This window comes from Triturus cristatus, chromosome 2_2, assembly GCF_964204655.1.
Source record: "Triturus cristatus chromosome 2_2, aTriCri1.1, whole genome shotgun sequence".
Lineage (NCBI taxonomy): Eukaryota > Metazoa > Chordata > Amphibia > Caudata > Salamandridae > Triturus > Triturus cristatus.
In genome coordinates, this window is record NC_140582.1 from 621,225,459 (window position 1) to 621,245,157 (window position 19,699).

The window sequence follows — 19,699 nt, forward strand, 5'->3', positions numbered from 1 at the left end:
AAGTTGTTTGCGATGCTGATTGGTGAAATAAAGATGTTAACCAAGCTACGAGTGGGTCTCCAATGGTGGGTGTCCTTGCATTTGGAATATGAGCGGCCTACCCAGGTCGCGGAGAACCCCTCCCTGCTGAAGTGCGGGTCCCTGCGAAGGTACGATACTGACGCGCATGGAGAAACGTGGAGCTTCACCGAGGCTAAGAACAGCACAGCAACAACAGCGTGAAGCAGAGCAAACCCATTGCGGAAGTTGTTACTGACCAAAGATCAAATAACAGCGGCACCTATGAGAGGTTTCAATTTGCACAAGACTCAGAATACCATGAAGCACTGGGCTGACACGCCCATGGGGCGGAACCTAAAAACAATATAACTACTCACCTTTCGCTGCTGATCGCAAGATGCCATTCCCGTGACAAAGAGCAACAGGATGCTCGAAAAGCGTAGGGGAGAAGAAAGTGGCTGAACTTTGCTGTGCCCACTAAGTTGTTTGCGATGCTGCTTGGTGAAATAAAGATGTTAACCACGCTACGAGTGGGTCTCCAATGGTGGGTGTTCTTGCATTTGGAATATGAGTGGCCTACCCAGGTCGCGGAGAACCCCTCCCTGCTGAAGTGCGGGTTCTGCGAAGGTACGATACCGACGCGCATGGAGAAACGTGGAGTTTCACCGAGGCTAAGAACAGCACAGCAACAACAGCGTGAAGCAGAGCAAACCCATTGCGGAAGTTGTTACTGACCAAAGATCAAATAGCAGCGGCACCTATGAGAGGTTTCAATTTGCACAAGACTCAGAATACCATGAAGCACTGGGCTGACACGCCCATGGGGCGGAACCTAAAAACAATATAACTACTCACCTTTCGCTGCTGATCGCAAGATGCCATTCCAGTGACAAAGGGCAACAGGATGCTCGAAACGCGTAGGGGAGAAGAAAGTGGCTGAACTTTGCTGTGCCCACTAAGTTGTTTGCGATGCTGCTTGGTGAAATAAAGATGTTAACCACGCTACGAGTGGGTCTCCAATGGTGGGTGTCCTTGCATTTGGAATATGAGCGGCCTACCCAGGTCGCGGAGAACCCCTCCCTGCTGAAGTGCGGGTCCTGTGAAGGTACGATACCGACGCGCATGGAGAAACGTGGAGTTTCACCGAGGCTAAGAACAGCACAGCAACAACAGCATGAAGCAGAGCAAACCCATTGCGGAAGTTGTTACTGACCAAAGATCAAATAGCAGCGGCACCTATGAGAGGTTTCAATTTGCACAAGACTCAGAATACCATGAAGCACTGGACTGACACGCCCATGGGGCAGAACCTAAAAACAATATAACTACTCACCTTTCACTGCTGATCGCAAGATGCCATTCCCGTGACAAAGGGCAACAGGATGCTCGAAACGCGTAGGGGAGAAGAAAGTGGCTGAACTTTGCTGTGCCCACTAAGTTGTTTGCGATGCTGCTTGGTGAAATAAAGATGTTAACCACACTACGAGTGGGTCTCCAATGGTGGGTGTCCTTGCATTTGGAATATGAGCGGCCTACCCAGGTCGCGGAAAACCCCTCCCTGCTGAAGTGCGGGTCCTGCGAAGGTACGATACCGACGCGCATGGAGAAACGTGGAGTTTCACCGAGGCTAAGAACAGCACAGCAACAACAGCGTGAAGCAGAGCAAACCCATTGCGGAAGTTGTAACTGACCAAAGATAAAATAGCAGCGGCACCTATGAGAGGTTTCAATTTGCACAAGACTCAGAATACCATGAAGCACTGGGCTGACACGCCCATGGGGCGGAACCTAAAAACAATATAACTACTCACCTTTCGCTGCTGATCGCAAGATGCCATTCCCGTGACAAAGAGCAACAGGATGCTCGAAACGCGTAGGGGAGAAGAAAGTGGCTGAACTTTGCTGTGCCCACTAAGTTGTTTGCGATGCTGCTTGGTGAAATAAAGATGTTAACCACGCTACGAGTGGGTCTCCCATGGTGGGTGTCCTTGCATTTGGAATATGAGCGGCCTACCCAGGTCGCGGAGAACCCCTCCCTGCTGAAGTGCGGGTCCTGCGAAGGTACGATACCGATGCGCATGGAGAAACGTGGAGTTTCACCGAGGCTAAGAACAGCACAGCAACAACAGCGTGAAGCAGAGCAAACCCATTGCGGAAGTTGTTACTGACCAAAGATCAAATAGCAGCGGCACCTATGAGAGGTTTCAATTTGCACAAGATTCAGAATACCATGAAGCACTGGGCTGACACGCCCATGGGGCGGAACCTAAAAACAATATAACTACTCACCTTTCACTGCTGATCGCAAGATGCCGTTCCCGTGACAAAGGGCAACAGGATGCTCGAAACGCGTAGGGGTGAAGAAAGTGGCTGAACTTTGCTATGCCCACTAAGTTGTTTGCGATGCTGCTTGGTGAAATAAATATGTTAACCACGCTACGAGTGGGTCTCCAATGGTGGGTGTCCTTGCATTTGGAATATGAGTGGCCTACCCAGGTCGCGGAGAACCCCTCCCTGCTGAAGTGCGGGTCCTGCGAAGGTACGATACCGACGCGCATGGAGAAACGAGGAGTTTCACCGAGGCTAATAACAGCACAGCAACAACAGCGTGAAGCAGAGCAAACCCATTGCGGAAGTTGTTACTGACCAAAGATCAAATAGCAGCGGCACCTATGAGAGGTTTCAATTTGCACAAGACTCAGAATACCATGAAGCACTGGGCTGACACGCCCATGGGGCGGAACCTAAAAACAATATAACTACTCACCTTTCGCTGCTGATCGCAAGATGCCATTCCCGTGACAAAGGGCAACAGGATGCTCGAAACGCGTAGGGGAGAAGAAAGTGGCTGAACTTTGCTGTGCCCACTAAGTTGTTTGCGATGCTGCTTGGTGAAATAAAGATGTTAACCACGCTACGAGTGGGTCTCCAATGGTGGGTGTCCTTGCATTTGGAATATGAGCGGCCTACCCAGGTCGCGAAGAACCCCTCCCTGCTGAAGTGCGGGTCCTGCGAAGGTACGATACAGACGCGCATGGAGAAACGTGGAGTTTCACCGAGGCTAAGAACAGCACAGCAACAACAGCGTGAAGCAGAGCAAACCCATTGCGGAAGTTGTTACTGACCAAAGATCAAATAGCATCGGCACCTATGAGAGGTTTCAATTTGCACAAGACTCAGAATATCATGAAGCACTGGGCTGACACGCCCATGGGGCGGAACCTAAAAACAATATAACTACTCACCTTTCGCTGCTGATCGCAAGATGCCATTCCCGTGACAAAGGGCAACAGGATGCTCGAAACGCGTAGGGGAGAAGAAAGTGGCTGAACTTTGCTGTGCCCACTAAGTTGTTTTCGATGCTGCTTGGTGAAATAAAGATGTTAACCACGCTACGAGTGGGTCTCCAATGGTGGGTGTCCTTGCATTTGGAATATGAGCGGCCTACCCAGGTCGCGGAGAACCCCTCCCTGCTGAAGTGCGGGTCCTGCGAAGGTACGATACCGACGCGCATGGAGAAACGTGGAGTTTCACCGAGGCTAAGAACAGCACAGCAACAACAGCGTGAAGCAGAGCAAACCCATTGCGGAAGTTGTTACTGACCAAAGATCAAATAGCAGCGGCACCTATGAGAGGTTTCAATTTGCACAAGACTCAGAATACCATGAAGCACTGGGCTGACACGCCCATGGGGCGGAACCTAAAAACAATATAACTACTCACCTTTCGCTGCTGATCGCAAGATGCCATTCCCGTGACAAAGAGCAACAGGATGCTCGAAACGCGTAGGGGAGAAGAAAGTGGCTGAACTTTGCTGTGCCCACTAAGTTGTTTGCGATGCTGCTTGGTGAAATAAATATGTTAACCACGCTACGAGTGGGTCTCCAATGGTGGGTGTCCTTGCATTTGGAATATGAGTGGCCTACCCAGGTCGTGGAGAACCCCTCCCTGCTGAAGTGCGGGTCCTGCGAAGGTACGATACCGACGCGCATGGAGAAACGTGGAGTTTCACCGAGGCTAAGAACAGCACAGCAACAACAGCGTGAAGCAGAGCAAACCCATTGCGGAAGTTGTTACTGACCAAAGATCAAATAGCAGCGGCACCTATGAGAGGTTTCAATTTGCACAAGACTCAGAATACCATGAAGCACTGGGCTGACACGCCCATGGGGCGGAACCTAAAAACAATATAACTACTCACCTTTCGCTGCTGATCGCAAGATGCCATTCCCGTGACAAAGGGCAACAGGATGCTCGAAACGCGTAGGGGAGAAGAAAGTGGCTGAACTTTGCTGTGCCCACTAAGTTGTTTGCGATGCTGCTTGGTGAAATAAAGATGTTAACCACGCTACGAGTGGGTCTCCAATGGTGGGTGTCCTTGCATTTGGAATATGAGCGGCCTACCCAGGTCGCGGAGAACCCCTCCCTGCTGAAGTGCGGGTCCTGCGAAGGTACGATACCGACGCGCATGGAGAAACGTGGAGTTTCACCGAGGCTAAGAACAGCACAGCAACAACAGCGTGAAGCAGAGCAAACCCATTGCGGAAGTTGTTACTGACCAAAGATCAAATAGCAGCGGCACCTATGAGAGGTTTCAATTTGCACAAGACTCAGAATACCATGACGCACTGGGCTGACACGCCCATGGGGCGGAACCTAAAAACAATATAACTACTCACCTTTCGCTGCTGATCGCAAGATGCCATTCCCGTGACAAAGGGCAACAGGATGCTCGAAACGCGTAGGGGAGAGGAAAGTGGCTGAACTTTGCTGTTCCCACTAAGTTGTTTGCGATGCTGCTTGGTGAAATAAAGATGTTAACCATGCTACGAGTGGGTCTCCAATGGTGGGTGTCCTTGCATTTGGAATATGAGCGGCCTACCCAGGGTCCTGCGGAGAACCCCTCCCTGCTGAAGTGCGGGTCCTGCGAAGGTACGATACCGATGCGCATGGAGAAACGTGGAGTTTCACCGAGGCTAAGAACAGCACAGCAACAACAGCGTGAAGCAGAGCAAACCCATTGCGGAAGTTGTTACTGACCAAAGATCAAATAGCAGCGGCACCTATGAGAGGTTTCAATTTGCACAAGACTCAGAATACCATGAAGCACTGGGCTGACACGCCCATGGGGCGGAACCTAAAAACAATATAACTACTCACCTTTCACTGCTGATCGCAAGATGCCATTCCCGTGACAAAGGGCAACAGGATGCTCGAAACGCGTAGGGGAGAAGAAAGTGGCTGAACTTTGCTGTGCCCACTAAGTTGTTTGCGATGCTGCTTGGTGAAATAAAGATGTTAACCACGCTACGAGTGGGTCTCCAATGGTGGGTGTCCTTGCATTTGGAATATGAGCGGCCTACCCAGGTCGCGGAGAACCCCTCCCTGCTGAAGTGCGGGTCCTGCGAAGGTACGATACCGACGCGCATGGAGAAACGTGGAGTTTCACCGAGGCTAAGAACAGCACAGCAACAACAGCGTGAAGCAGAGCAAACCCATTGCAGAAGTTGTTACTGACCAAAGATCAAATAGCAGCGGCACCTATGAGAGGTTTCAATTTGCACAAGACTCAGAATACCATGAAGCACTGGGCTGACACGCCCATGGGGCGGAACCTAAAAACAATATAACTACTCACCTTTCGCTGCTGATCGCAAGATGCCATTCCCGTGACAAAGGGCAACAGGATGCTCGAAACGCGTAGGGGAGAAGAAAGTGGCTGAACTTTGCTGTGCCCACTAAGTTGTTTGCGATGCTGCTTGGTGAAATAAAGATGTTAACCACGCTACGAGTGGGTCTCCAATGGTGGGTGTCCTTGCATTTGGAATATGAGCGGCCTACCCAGGTCGCGGAGAACCCCTCCCTGCTGAAGTGCGGGTCCTGCGAAGGTACGATACCGACGCGCATGGAGAAACGTGGAGTTTCACCGAGGCTAAGAACAGCACAGCAACAACAGCGTGAAGCAGAGCAAACCCATTGCGGAAGTTGTTACTGACCAAAGATCAAATAGCAGCGGCACCTATGAGAGGTTTCAATTTGCACAAGACTCAGAATACCATGACGCACTGGGCTGACACGCCCATGGGGCGGAACCTAAAAACAATATAACTACTCACCTTTCGCTGCTGATCGCAAGATGCCATTCCCGTGACAAAGGGCAACAGGATGCTCGAAACGCGTAGGGGAGAGGAAAGTGGCTGAACTTTGCTGTTCCCACTAAGTTGTTTGCGATGCTGCTTGGTGAAATAAAGATGTTAACCATGCTACGAGTGGGTCTCCAATGGTGGGTGTCCTTGCATTTGGAATATGAGCGGCCTACCCAGGGTCCTGCGGAGAACCCCTCCCTGCTGAAGTGCGGGTCCTGCGAAGGTACGATACCGATGCGCATGGAGAAACGTGGAGTTTCACCGAGGCTAAGAACAGCACAGCAACAACAGCGTGAAGCAGAGCAAACCCATTGCGGAAGTTGTTACTGACCAAAGATCAAATAGCAGCGGCACCTATGAGAGGTTTCAATTTGCACAAGACTCAGAATACCATGAAGCACTGGGCTGACACGCCCATGGGGCGGAACCTAAAAACAATATAACTACTCACCTTTCACTGCTGATCGCAAGATGCCATTCCCGTGACAAAGGGCAACAGGATGCTCGAAACGCGTAGGGGAGAAGAAAGTGGCTGAACTTTGCTGTGCCCACTAAGTTGTTTGCGATGCTGCTTGGTGAAATAAAGATGTTAACCACGCTACGAGTGGGTCTCCAATGGTGGGTGTCCTTGCATTTGGAATATGAGCGGCCTACCCAGGTCGCGGAGAACCCCTCCCTGCTGAAGTGCGGGTCCTGCGAAGGTACGATACCGACGCGCATGGAGAAACGTGGAGTTTCACCGAGGCTAAGAACAGCACAGCAACAACAGCGTGAAGCAGAGCAAACCCATTGCAGAAGTTGTTACTGACCAAAGATCAAATAGCAGCGGCACCTATGAGAGGTTTCAATTTGCACAAGACTCAGAATACCATGAAGCACTGGGCTGACACGCCCATGGGTCGGAACCTAAAAACAATATAACTACTCACCTTTCACTGCTGATCGCAAGATGCCATTCCCGTGACAAAGGGCAACAGGATGCTCGAAACGCGTAGGGGAGAAGAAAGTGGCTGAACTTTGCTGTGCCCACTAAGTTGTTTGCGATGCTGCTTGGTGAAATAAAGATGTTAACCACGCTACGAGTGGGTCTCCAATGGTGGGTGTCCTTGCATTTGGAATATGAGCGGCCTACCCAGGTCGCGAAGAACCCCTCCCTGCTGAAGTGCGGGTCCTGCGAAGGTACGATACTGACGCGCATGGAGAAACGTGGAGTTTCACCGAGGCTAAGAACAGCACAGCAACAACAGCGTGAAGCAGAGCAAACCCATTGCGGAAGTTGTTACTGACCAAAGATCAAATAGCAGCGGCACCTATGAGAGGTTTCAATTTGCACAAGACTCAGAATACCATGAAGCACTGGGCTGACACGCCCATGGGGCGGAACCTAAAAACAATATAACTACTCACCTTTCGCTGCTGATCGCAAGATGCCATTCCCGTGACAAAGGGCAACAGGATGCTCGAAACGCGTAGGGGAGAAGAAAGTGGCTGAACTTTGCTGTGCCCACTAAGTTGTTTGCGATGCTGCTTGGTGAAATAAAGATGTTAACCACGCTACGAGTGGGTCTCCAATGGTGGGTGTCCTTGCATTTGGAATATGAGCGGCCTAACCAGGTCGCGGAGAACCCCTCCCTGCTGAAGTGTGGGTCCTGCAAAGGTACGATACCGATGCGCATGGAGAAACGTGGAGTTACACCGAGGCTAAGAACAGCACAGCAACAACAGCGTGAAGCAGAGCAAACCCATTGCGGAAGTTGTTACTGACCAAAGATCAAATAGCAGCGGCACCTATGAGAGGTTTCAATTTGCACAAGACTCAGAATACCATGAAGCACTGGGCTGACACGCCCATGGGGCGGAACCTAAAAACAATATAACTACTCACCTTTCACTGCTGATCGCAAGATGCCATTCCCGTGACAAAGGGCAACAGGATGCTCGAAACGCGTAGGGGAGAAGAAAGTGGCTGAACTTTGCTGTGCCCACTAAGTTGTTTGCGATGCTGCTTGGTGAAATAAAGATGTTAACCACGCTACGAGTGGGTCTCCAATGGTGGGTGTCCTTGCATTTGGAATATGAGCGGCCTACCCAGGTCGCGGAGAACCCCTCCCTGCTGAAGTGCGGGTCCTGCGAAGGTACGATACCGACGCGCATGGAGAAACGTGGAGTTTCACCGAGGCTAAGAACAGCACAGCAACAACAGCGTGAAGCAGAGCAAACCCATTGCGGAAGTTGTTACTGACCAAAGATCAAATAGCAGCGGCACCTATGAGAGGTTTCAATTTGCACAAGACTCAGAATACCATGAAGCACTGGGCTGACACGCCCATGGGGCGGAACCTAAAAACAATATAACTACTCACCTTTCGCTGCTGATCGCAAGATGCCATTCCCGTGACAAAGGGCAACAGGATGCTCGAAACGCGTAGGGGAGAAGAAAGTGGCTGAACTTTGCTGTGCCCACTAAGTTGTTTGCGATGCTGCTTGGTGAAATAAAGATGTTAACCACGCTACGAGTGGGTCTCCAATGGTGGGTGTCCTTGCATTTGGAATATGAGCGGCCTACCCAGGTCGCGAAGAACCCCTCCCTGCTGAAGTGCGGGTCCTGCGAAGGTACGATACTGACGCGCATGGAGAAACGTGGAGTTTCACCGAGGCTAAGAACAGCACAGCAACAACAGCGTGAAGCAGAGCAAACCCATTGCGGAAGTTGTTACTGACCAAAGATCAAATAGCAGCGGCACCTATGAGAGGTTTCAATTTGCACAAGACTCAGAATACCATGAAGCACTGGGCTGACACGCCCATGGGGCGGAACCTAAAAACAATATAACTACTCACCTTTCGCTGCTGATCGCAAGATGCCATTCCCGTGACAAAGAGCAACAGGATGCTCGAAACGCGTAGGGGAGAAGAAAGTGGCTGAACTTTGCTGTGCCCACTAAGTTGTTTGCGATGCTGCTTGGTGAAATAAAGATGTTAACCACGCTACGAGTGGGTCTCCAATGGTGGGTGTCCTTGCATTTGGAATATGAGCGGCCTACCCAGGTCGCGGAGAACCCCTCCCTGCTGAAGTGCGGGTCCTGCGAAGGTACGATACCGATGCGCATGGAGAAACGTGGAGTTTCACCGAGGCTAAGAACAGCACAGCAACAACAGCGTGAAGCAGAGCAAACCCATTGCGGAAGTTGTTACTGACCAAAGATCAAATAGCAGCGGCACCTATGAGAGGTTTCAATTTGCACAAGACTCAGAATACCATGAAGCACTGGGCTGACACGCCCATGGGGCGGAACCTAAAAACAATATAACTACTCACCTTTCGCTGCTGATCGCAAGATGCCATTCCCGTGACAAAGGGCAACAGGATGCTCGAAACGCGTAGGGGAGAAGAAAGTGGCTGAACTTTGCTGTGCCCACTAAGTTGTTTGCGATGCTGCTTGGTGAAATAAAGATGTTAACCACGCTACGAGTGGGTCTCCAATGGTGGGTGTCCTTGCATTTGGAATATGAGCGGCCTACCCAGGTCGCGAAGAACCCCTCCCTGCTGAAGTGCGGGTCCTGCGAAGGTACGATACTGACGCGCATGGAGAAACGTGGAGTTTCACCGAGGCTAAGAACAGCACAGCAACAACAGCGTGAAGCAGAGCAAACCCATTGCGGAAGTTGTTACTGACCAAAGATCAAATAGCAGCGGCACCTATGAGAGGTTTCAATTTGCACAAGACTCAGAATACCATGAAGCACTGGGCTGACACGCCCATGGGGCGGAACCTAAAAACAATATAACTACTCACCTTTCGCTGCTGATCGCAAGATGCCATTCCCGTGACAAAGAGCAACAGGATGCTCGAAACGCGTAGGGGAGAAGAAAGTGGCTGAACTTTGCTGTGCCCACTAAGTTGTTTGCGATGCTGCTTGGTGAAATAAAGATGTTAACCACGCTACGAGTGGGTCTCCAATGGTGGGTGTCCTTGCATTTGGAATATGAGCGGCCTACCCAGGTCGCGGAGAACCCCTCCCTGCTGAAGTGCGGGTCCTGCGAAGGTACGATACCGATGCGCATGGAGAAACGTGGAGTTTCACCGAGGCTAAGAACAGCACAGCAACAACAGCGTGAAGCAGAGCAAACCCATTGCGGAAGTTGTTACTGACCAAAGATCAAATAGCAGCGGCACCTATGAGAGGTTTCAATTTGCACAAGACTCAGAATACCATGAAGCACTGGGCTGACACGCCCATGGGGCGGAACCTAAAAACAATATAACTACTCACCTTTCGCTGCTGATCGCAAGATGCCATTCCCGTGACAAAGGGCAACAGGATGCTCGAAACGCGTAGGGGAGAAGAAAGTGGCTGAACTTTGCTGTGCCCACTAAGTTGTTTGCGATGCTGCTTGGTGAAATAAAGATGTTAACCACGCTACGAGTGGGTCTCCAATGGTGGGTGTCCTTGCATTTGGAATATGAGCGGCCTACCCAGGTCGCGGAGAACCCCTCCCTGCTGAAGTGCGGGTCCTGCGAAGGTACGATACCGACGCGCATGGAGAAACGTGGAGTTTCACCGAGGCTAAGAACAGCACAGCAACAACAGCGTGAAGCAGAGCAAACCCATTGCGGAAGTTGTTACTGACCAAAGATCAAATAGCAGCGGCACCTATGAGAGGTTTCAATTTGCACAAGACTCAGAATACCATGACGCACTGGGCTGACACGCCCATGGGGCGGAACCTAAAAACAATATAACTACTCACCTTTCGCTGCTGATCGCAAGATGCCATTCCCGTGACAAAGGGCAACAGGATGCTCGAAACGCGTAGGGGAGAATAAAGTGGCTGAACTTTGCTGTGCCCACTAAGTTGTTTGCGATGCTGCTTGGTGAAATAAAGATGTTAACCATGCTACGAGTGGGTCTCCAATGGTGGGTGTCCTTGCATTTGGAATATGAGCGGCCTACCCAGGGTCCTGCGGAGAACCCCTCCCTGCTGAAGTGCGGGTCCTGCGAAGGTACGATACCGATGCGCATGGAGAAACGTGGAGTTTCACCGAGGCTAAGAACAGCACAGCAACAACAGCGTGAAGCAGAGCAAACCCATTGCGGAAGTTGTTACTGACCAAAGATCAAATAGCAGCAGCACCTATGAGAGGTTTCAATTTGCACAAGACTCAGAATACCATGAAGCACTGGGCTGACACGCCCATGGGGCGGAACCTAAAAACAATATAACTACTCACCTTTCGCTGCTGATCTCAAGATGCCGTTCCCGTGACAAAGGGCAACAGGATGCTCGAAACGCGTAGGGGAGAAGAAAGTGGCTGAACTTTGCTGTGCCCACTAAGTTGTTTGCGATGCTGCTTGGTGAAATAAATATGTTAACCACGCTACGAGTGGGTCTCCAATGGTGGGTGTCCTTGCATTTGGAATATGAGCGGCCTACCCAGGTCGCGGAGAACCCCTCCCTGCTGAAGTGCGGGTCCTGCGAAGGTACGATACCGACGCGCATGGAGAAACGTGGAGTTTCACCGAGGCTAAGAACAGCACAGCAACAACAGCGTGAAGCAGAGCAAACCCATTGCGGAAGTTGTTACTGACCAAAGATCAAATAGCAGCGGCACCTATGAGAGGTTTCAATTTGCACAAGACTCAGAATACCATGAAGCACTGGGCTGACACGCCCATGGGGCGGAACCTAAAAACAATATAACTACTCACCTTTCACTGCTGATCGCAAGATGCCATTCCCGTGACAAAGGGCAACAGGATGCTCGAAACGCGTAGGGGAGAAGAAAGTGGCTGAACTTTGCTGTGCCCACTAAGTTGTTTGCGATGCTGCTTGGTGAAATAAAGATGTTAACCACGCTACGAGTGGGTCTCCAATGGTGGGTGTCCTTGCATTTGGAATATGAGCGGCCTACCCAGGTCGCGGAGAACCCCTCCCTGCTGAAGTGCGGGTCCTGCGAAGGTACGATACCGACGCGCATGGAGAAACGTGGAGTTTCACCGAGGCTAAGAACAGCACAGCAACAACAGCGTGAAGCAGAGCAAACCCATTGAAGAAGTTGTTACTGACCAAAGATCAAATAGCAGCGGCACCTATGAGAGGTTTCAATTTGCACAAGACTCAGAATACCATGAAGCACTGGGCTGACACGCCCATGGGTCGGAACCTAAAAACAATATAACTACTCACCTTTCGCTGCTGATCGCAAGATGCCATTCCCGTGACAAAGAGCAACAGGATGCTCGAAACGCGTAGGGGAGAAGAAAGTGGCTGAACTTTGCTGTGCCCACTAAGTTGTTTGCGATGCTGCTTGGTGAAATAAAGATGTTAACCACGCTACGAGTGGGTCTCCAATGGTGGGTGTCCTTGCATTTGGAATATGAGCGGCCTAACCAGGTCGCGGAGAACCCCTCCCTGCTGAAGTGTGGGTCCTGCAAAGGTACGATACCGATGCGCATGGAGAAACGTGGAGTTACACCGAGGCTAAGAACAGCACAGCAACAACAGCGTGAAGCAGAGCAAACCCATTGCGGAAGTTGTTACTGACCAAAGATCAAATAGCAGCGGCACCTATGAGAGGTTTCAATTTGCACAAGACTCAGAATACCATGAAGCACTGGGCTGACACGCCCATGGGGCGGAACCTAAAAACAATATAACTACTCACCTTTCACTGCTGATCGCAAGATGCCATTCCCGTGACAAAGGGCAACAGGATGCTCGAAACGCGTAGGGGAGAAGAAAGTGGCTGAACTTTGCTGTGCCCACTAAGTTGTTTGCGATGCTGCTTGGTGAAATAAAGATGTTAACCACGCTACGAGTGGGTCTCCAATGGTGGGTGTCCTTGCATTTGGAATATGAGCGGCCTACCCAGGTCGCGGAGAACCCCTCCCTGCTGAAGTGCGGGTCCTGCGAAGGTACGATACCGACGCGCATGGAGAAACGTGGAGTTTCACCTAGGCTAAGAACAGCACAGCAACAACAGCGTGAAGCAGAGCAAACCCATTGCAGAAGTTGTAACTGACCAAAGATCAAATAGCAGCGGCACCTATGAGAGGTTTCAATTTGCACAAGACTCAGAATACCATGAAGCACTGGGCTGACACGGCCATGGGGCGGAACCTAAAAACAATATAACTACTCACCTTTCGCTGCTGATCGCAAGATGCCATTCCCGTGACAAAGAGCAACAGGATGCTCGAAACGCGTAGGGGAGAAGAAAGTGGCTGAACTTTGCTGTGCCCACTAAGTTGTTTGCGATGCTGCTTGGTGAAATAAAGATGTTAACCACGCTACGAGTGGGTCTCCAATGGTGGGTGTCCTTGCATTTGGAATATGAGCGGCCTAACCAGGTCGCGGAGAACCCCTCCCTGCTGAAGTGTGGGTCCTGCAAAGGTACGATACCGATGCGCATGGAGAAACGTGGAGTTACACCGAGGCTAAGAACAGCACAGCAACAACAGCGTGAAGCAGAGCAAACCCATTGCGGAAGTTGTTACTGACCAAAGATCAAATAGCAGCGGCACCTATGAGAGGTTTCAATTTGCACAAGACTCAGAATACCATGAAGCACTGGGCTGACACGCCCATGGGGCGGAACCTAAAAACAATATAACTACTCACCTTTCGCTGCTGATCGCAAGATGCCATTTCTGTGACAAAGGGCAACAGGATGCTCGAAACGCGTAGGGGAGAAGAAAGTGGCTGAACTTTGCTGTGCCCACTAAGTTTTTTGCGATGCTGCTTGGTGAAATAAATATGTTAACCACGCTACGAGTGGGTCTCCAATGGTGGGTGTCCTTGCATTTGGAATATGAGCGGCCTACCCAGGGTCCTGCGGAGAACCCCTCCCTGCTGAAGTGCGGGTCCTGCGAAGGTTCGATACCGATGCGCATGGAGAAACGTGGAGTTTCACCGAGGCTAAGAACAGCACAGCAACAACAGCGTGAAGCAGAGCAAACCCATTGCGGAAGTTGTTACTGACCAAAGATCAAATAGCAGCGGCACCTATGAGAGGTTTCAATTTGCACAAGACTCAGAATACCATGAAGCACTGGGCTGACACGCCCATGGGGCGGAACCTAAAAACAATATAACTACTCACCTTTCGCTGCTGATCGCAAGATGCCGTTCCCGTGACAAAGGGCAACAGGATGCTCGAAACGCGTAGGGGAGAAGAAAGTGGCTGAACTTTGCTGTGCCCACTAAGTTGTTTGCGATGCTGCTTGGTGAAATAAATATGTTAACCACGCTACGAGTGGGTCTCCAATGGTGGGTGTCCTTGCATTTGGAATATGAGCGGCCTACCCAGGTCGCAGAGAACCCCTCCCTGCTGAAGTGCGGGTCCTGCGAAGGTACGATACCGACGCGCATGGAGAAACATGGAGTTTTACCGAGGCTAAGAACAGCACAGCAACAACAGCATGAAGCAGAGCAAACCCATTGCGGAAGTTGTTACTGACCAAAGATCAAATAGCAGCGGCACCTATGAGAGGTTTCAATTTGCACAAGACTCAGAATACCATGAAGCACTGGGCTGACACGCCCATGGGGCGGAACCTAAAAACAATATAACTACTCACCTTTCACTGCTGATCGCAAGATGCCATTCCCGTGACAAAGGGCAACAGGATGCTAGAAACGCGTAGGGGAGAAGAAAGTGGCTGAACTTTGCTGTGCCCACTAAGTTGTTTGCGATGCTGCTTGGTGAAATAAAGATGTTAACCACGCTACGAGTGGGCATCCAATGGTGGGTGTCCTTGCATTTGGAATATGAGCGGCCTACCCAGGTCGCGGAGAACCCCTCCCTGCTGAAGTGCGGGTCCTGCGAAGGTACCATACCGACGCGCATGGAGAAACGTGGAGTTTCACCGAGGCTAAGAACAGCACAGCAACAGCAGCGGGAAGCAGAGCAAACCCATTGCGGAAGTTGTTACTGACCAAAGATCAAATAGCAGCGGCACCTATGAGAGGTTTCAATTTGCACAAGACTCAGAATACCATGAAACACTGGGCTGACACGCCCATGGGGCGGAACCTAAAAACAATATAACTACTCACCTTTCGCTGCTGATCGCAAGATGCCATTCCCGTGACAAAGAGCAACAGGATGCTCGAAACGCGTAGGGGAGAAGAAAGTGGCTGAACTTTGCTGTGCCCACTAAGTTGTTTGCGATGCTGCTTGGTGAAATAAAGATGTTAACCACGCTACGAGTGGGTCTCCAATGGTGGGTGTCCTTGCATTTGGAATATGAGCGGCCTACCCAGGTCGCGGAGAACCCCTCCCTGCTGAAGTGCGGGTCCTGCGAAGGTACGATACCGATGCGCATGGAGAAACGTGGAGTTTCACTGAGGCTAAGAACAGCACAGCAACAACAGCGTGAAGCAGAGCAAACCCATTGCGGAAGTTGTTACTGACCAGAGATCAAATGGCAGCGGCACCTATGAGAGGTTTCAATTTGCACAAGACTCAGAATACCATGAAGCACTGGGCTGACACGCCCATGGGGCGGAACCTAAAAACAATATAACTACTCACCTTTCGCTGCTGATCGCAAGATGCCGTTCGCGTGACAAAGGGCAACAGGATGCTCGAAACGCGTAGGGGAGAAGAAAGTGGCTGAACTTTGCTGTGCCCACTAAGTTGTTTGCGATGCTGCTTGGTGAAATAAATATGTTAACCACGCTACGAGTGGGTCTCCAATGGTGGGTGTCCTTGCATTTGGAATATGAGTGGCCTACCCAGGTCGCGGAGATCCCCTCCCTGCTGAAGTGCGGGTCCTGCGAAGGTACGATACCGACGCGCATGGAGAAACGTGGAGTTTCACCGAGGCTAAGAACAGCACAGCAACAACAGCGTGAAGCAGAGCAAACCCATTGCGGAAGTTGTTACTGACCAAAGATCAAATAGCAGTGGCACCTATGAGAGGTTTCAATTTGCACAAGACTCAGAATACCATGAAGCACTGGGCTGACACGCCCATGGGGCGGAACCTAAAAACAATATAACTACTCACCTTTCGCTGCTGATCGCAAGATGCCATTCCCGTGACAAAGGGCAACAGGATGCTCGAAACGCGTAGGGTAGAAGAAAGTGGCTGAACTTTGCTGTGCCCACTAAGTTGTTTGCGATGCTGCTTGGTGAAATAAAGATGTTAACCACGCTACGAGTGGGTCTCCAATGGTGGGTGTCCTTACATTTGGAATATGAGCGGCCTACCCAGGTCGCGGAGAACCCCTCCCTGCTGAAGTGCGGGTCCTGCGAAGGTACGATACCGATGCGGATGGAGAAACGTGGAGTTTCACCGAGGCTAAGAACAGCACAGCAACAACAGCGTGAAGCAGAGCAAACCCATTGCGGAAGTTGTTACTGACCAAAGATCAAATAGCAGCGGCACCTATGAGAGGTTTCAATTTGCACAAGACTCAGAATACCATGAAGCACTGGGCTGACACGCCCATGGGGCGGAACCTAAAAACAATATAACTACTCACCTTTCGCTGCTGATCGCAAGATGCCGTTCCCGTGACAAAGGGCAACAGGATGCTCGAAACGCGTAGGGGAGAAGAAAGTGGCTGAACTTTGCTGTGCCCACTAAGTTGTTTGCGATGCTGCTTGGTGAAATAAATATGTTAACCACGCTACGAGTGGGTCTCCAATGGTGGGTGTCCTTGCATTTGGAATATGAGCGGCCTACCCAGGTCGCGGAGAACCCCTCCCTGCTGAAGTGCGGGTCCTGCGAAGGTACGATACCGACGCGCATGGAGAAACGTGGAGTTTCACCGAGGCTAAGAACAGCACAGCAACAACAGCGTGAAGCAGAGCAAACCCATTGCGGAAGTTGTTACTGACCAAAGATCAAATAGCAGCGGCACCTATGAGAGGTTTCAATTTGCACAAGACTCAGAATACCATGAAGCACTGGGCTGACACGCCCATGGGGCGGAACCTAAAAACAATATAACTACTCACCTTTCACTGCTGATCGCAAGATGCCATTCCTGTGACAAAGGGCAACAGGATGCTCGAAACTCGTAGGGGAGAAGAAAGTGGCTGAACTTTGCTGTGCCCACTAAGTTGTTTGCGATGCTGCTTGGTGAAATAAAGATGTTAACCACGCTACGAGTGGGTCTCCAATGGTGGGTGTCCTTGCATTTGGAATATGAGCGGCCTACCCAGGTCGCGGAGAACCCCTCCCTGCTGAAGTGCGGGTCCTGCGAAGGTACGATACCGACGCGCATGGAGAAACGTGGAGTTTCACCGAGGCTAAGAACAGCACAGCAACAACAGCGGGAAGCAGAGCAAACCCATTGCGGAAGTTGTTACTGACCAAAGATCAAATAGCAGCGGCACCTATGAGAGGTTTCAATTTGCACAAGACTCAGAATACCATGAAGCACTGGGCTGACACGCCCATGGGGCGGAACCTAAAAACAATATAACTACTCACCTTTCGCTGCTGATCGCAAGATGCCATTCCCGTGACAAAGAGCAACAGGATGCTCGAAACGCGTAGGGGAGAAGAAAGTGGCTGAACTTTGCTGTGCCCACTAAGTTGTTTGCGATGCTGCTTGGTGAAATAAAGATGTTAACCACGCTACGAGTGGGTCTCCAATGGTGGGTGTCCTTGCATTTGGAATATGAGCGGCCTACCCAGGTCGCGGAGAACCCCTCCCTGCTGAAGTGCGGGTCCTGCGAAGGTACGATACCGATGCGCATGGAGAAACGTGGAGTTTCACCGAGGCTAAGAACAGCACAGTAACAACAGCGTGAAGCAGAGCAAACCCATTGCGGAAGTTGTTACTGACCAAAGATCAAATAGCAGCGGCACCTATGAGAGGTTTCAATTTGCACAAGACTCAGAATACCATGAAGCACTGGGCTGACACGCCCATGGGGCGGAACCTAAAAACAATATAACTACTCACCTTTCGCTGCTGATCGCAAGATGCCGTTCCCGTGACAAAGGGCAACAGGATGCTCGAAACGCGTAGGGGAGAAGAAAGTGGCTGAACTTTGCTGTGCCCACTAAGTTGTTTGCGATGCTGCTTGGTGAAATAAATATGTTAACCACGCTACGAGTGGGTCTCCAATGGTGGGTGTCCTTGCATTTGGAATATGAGTGGCCTACCCAGGTCGCGGAGAACCCCTCCCTGCTGAAGTGCGGGTCCTGCGAAGGTACGATACCGACGCGCATGGAGAAACGTGGAGTTTCACCGAGGCTAAGAACAGCACAGCAACAACAGCGTGAAGCAGAGCAAACCCATTGCGGAAGTTGTTACTGACCAAAGATCAAATAGCAGCGGCACCTATGAGAGGTTTCAATTTGCACAAGACTCAGAATACCATGAAGCACTGGGCTGACACGCCCATGGGGCGGAACCTAAAAACAATATAACTACTCACCTTTCGCTGCTGATCGCAAGATGCCATTCCCGTGACAAAGGGCAACAGGATGCTCGAAACGCGTAGGGGAGAAGAAAGTGACTGAACTTTGCTGTGCCCACTAAGTTGTTTGCGATGCTGCTTGGTGAAATAAAGATGTTAACCACGCTACGAGTGGGTCTCCAATGGTGGGTGTCCTTGCATTTGGAATATGAGCGGCCTACCCAGGTCGCGGAGAACCCCTCCCTGCTGAAGTGCGGGTCCTGCGAAGGTACGATACCGACGCGCATGGAGAAACGTGGAGTTTCACCGAGGCTAAGAACAGCACAGCAACAACAGCGTGAAGCAGAGCAAACCCATTGCGGAAGTTGTTACTGACCAAAGATCAAATGGCAGCGGCACCTATGAGAGGTTTCAATTTGCACAAGACTCAGAATACCATGAAGCACTGGGCTGACAAGCTAATTGGGCGGAACCTAAAAACAATATAACTACTCACCTTTCGCTGCTGATCGCAAGATGCCATTCCTGTGACAAAGGGCAACAGGATGCTCGAAACGCGTAGGGGAGAAGAAAGTGGCTGAACTTTGCTGTGCCCACTAAGTTTTTTGCGATGCTGCTTGGTGAAATAAAGATGTTAACCACGCTACGAGTGGGTCTCCAATGGTGGGTGTCCTTGCATTTGGAATATGAGCGGCCTACCCAGGTCGTGGAGAACCCCTCCCTGCTGAAGTGCGGGTCCTGCGAAGGTACGATACCGATGCGCATGGAGAAACGTGGAGTTTCACCGAGGCTAAGAACAGCACAGCAACAACAGCGTGAAGCAGAGCAAACCCATTGCGGAAGTTGTTACTGACCAAAGATCAAATAGCAGCGGCACCTATGAGAGGTTTCAATTTGCACAAGACTCAGAATACCATGAAGCACTGGGCTGACACGCCCATGGGGCGGAACCTAAAAACAATATAACTACTCACCTTTCGCTGCTGATCGCAAGATGCCGTTCCCGTGACAAAGGGCAACAGGATGCTCGAAACGCGTAGGGGAGAAGAAAGTGGCTGAACTTTGCTGTGCCCACTAAGTTGTTTGCGATGCTGCTTGGTGAAATAAATATGTTAACCACGCTACGAGTGGGTCTCCAATGGTGGGTGTCCTTGCATTTGGAAT